At 45.1% G+C, this 2,379-nt stretch overlaps 1 non-coding gene across 1 annotated transcript; it reads left to right on the top strand.

The window, feature by feature from the left end:
• Window positions 1-2,058: 2,058 nt before the first annotated feature.
• Window positions 2,059-2,164, top strand: LOC141645148 (small nucleolar RNA R71). Its single transcript, XR_012544735.1, has one exon. It is a non-coding gene; the product is annotated as a small nucleolar RNA R71 (small nucleolar RNA).
• The last annotated feature ends 215 nt before the right edge of the window (window positions 2,165-2,379 follow it).

Below are 2,379 nucleotides of genomic sequence, written 5' to 3'. Positions count from 1 at the left end.
GACGAACTTTCCTCCTTTTCTCTCACATTCTGAGACGGAGGGGTCACGATAGCAGTAAAATATTCCAAATTTTCATTTGGAGTGTCAATAGGAGGGTCAGTAGAAGAGAGGGCATTGCAAGGCTGAGATTGCATGGGAGCCCTTCGGGACTTAGACTGATGGAATATCAATTCCTCTTCCCCAACCTGAAAAGTCAATGTCTCGCCCTCGACGTCTATCACTGCAAGGGCAGTGAATAAAAATGGTCTCCCTAAAATGATAGAGGTATGTGTGTCCTCGGGGATGTCAAGTACAACGAAATCAACGGGAATAAAGAACCTCCCGATCTTAACAGGTATGTTTTCTATGACACCTAACGGCCGTGATATACTACGGTCGGCCATCTGAACAGTCATATTTGTGCAATTAAACTTGATCAAACCAAGTCTCTTAGCAAGAGACATCGGTAAGACACTCACGCTAGCGCCAAGATCGCATAACGCATTATCAATTAAGTGGGTACCAATATGACACGGAATAAAGAAACTACTCGGGTCTGACAGTTTGGGAGGTAACTTATTCTGAACTAGGGCCGTCCCTACCTCGGTCAAAGCTACCGTTTCATGATCGTTAATGTGCCTCTTACGTGATAGAATTTCTTTCATAAATTTAAGGTAAGAGGGTACCTGTGTCAGCAATTCGGCGAACGGAACGGTGACTTGCAAGCTTTTCAGGATTTCGGCAAATTTACCGAACTGTTGATTAGCCTTTGTGTTCTGTAGTCGCCACGGGAAGGGTACCGTAATGGGTATTTCTAGCCCCTTGTTCCTCTCTTCCAACGTGTCAGCTGGATCAAGCTCTACATCCTTCGATCGACATTTCTTTCCTCTCGAACGGGGTCTTTCAGGCGATATTTCACTCGATCGAGCACTAGCAGGCTCTCGATCGAGGTCTTCTTTATCAGCATCACTCGATCGAGCAAAAATATCACTCGATCAAGCAGAATCCTCAATAAAATCACTCGGTTGAGCTGTTTGTTTTACTCGATCGAGCTGTTCTTTTTCCTCGTTACTCGATCGAGCAGAAATTCCACTCGATCGAGTCCTTTCTTCAGCTTTTTCACTCGATCGACCACCTGAAACCAGTCGATCGAGTATCTTCTTTATCGTCAGCTCTTTTTCATCAATAGTACACAGTTCATCAGTAGTGATTACTTTCCTCAGGTCTGATTTCAAAAATTCCGGTCCCTCATATGAACGACCGCTTCTCAGATTTGTTAAATTCACCGTCTCGCGTGGATTCTTATCAGCTTGTGACGGTAAATGACCCTGCTTTATGGTGGATTGGTTCGCGGCTAACTGGGCAACTTAGGTTTCAAGTGACTTAATAGATGCTTTTTTTGTTGGTCACTTAGCCGCCACTGCTTTGTCAAAGACTGCAACATCATCTTCAACTCAGATTACTCGCTCACCCCACCTGAGGATGATGCACCATGATTAGGTGTAGGAAAGGAAGGAGGCTTTTGAAAGACTTGTTGAGCCTTATAAGGAGGGACATATGGCTGCTGCTGCGGAGGAGGAGGGGTAGGATTGAGCACATTTTGACTTGTCCACCTCAAATTGGGATGGACTACCCCTTGGTTATTATAATAGGAACCCCCTCCTTGCCTGTATTGTTGAAAAGCAAGGACTTGTTCCTTCTCTGTAAGACAGTTAATAGCAGTATGACCGTCATTTCTCCCACACCTCTCACATGTGACGGTCTACCCTCTAGTAAGCAAATAGACCGTCTGAAGTTCCCCAGCAGAATGCAGCTCCAATTTATCGAAACGAGCATTCATGGCTTCCAGCTCAGCCACAACTGCCTTATCAACTGCCTGAACTGTTCGAATACCATCCCACGGGTTCCCATACTCAACACAATGGGTTGCAATTTCCTCAATAATGGCCAACCCCTTATCATCATCAATATTCATCATCAGTATTCTTTTTAAATCTTCCGTTGGATGATGCGTCAAGTATAGCTCTATGGCAATCGTACAACCCATTGTAGAACTGATTGGACAGAAACCATGGTTCAAAACCATGGTGAGGAAGAGACCTCGCCAACCTCTTGAACCGACACCAAGCTTCATAGAAAGTCTTATCAGGTGCCTGCTTGAAACTAGTGATCTTGGCCCTCAGCTGATTAGTGCGCTGCGGAGGGAAATATCTCTTATAAAAAGCAAGAGCAAGGGTCTCCCAGTCTGTGATCCCTGCGGCCTTACGGTCCAAGTCAGTCAACCACTTTCTAGCTGAGTCGGTCAAAGAAAAAGGAAACAGCACCTCCTTAATCTTGTCTTGAGTTAATCCCTTTGTGGCGGAGATAGTAGAACAGTAGTCCGTAAAGACCTCCATATGC

Source organism: Silene latifolia, chromosome 2 (genome assembly GCF_048544455.1).
Source record: "Silene latifolia isolate original U9 population chromosome 2, ASM4854445v1, whole genome shotgun sequence".
Taxonomy (NCBI): Eukaryota; Viridiplantae; Streptophyta; class Magnoliopsida; order Caryophyllales; family Caryophyllaceae; genus Silene; species Silene latifolia.
The sequence above is the reverse complement of the archived record's forward strand: the minus strand, read 5'-3'. Positions and strand labels throughout refer to the sequence as shown.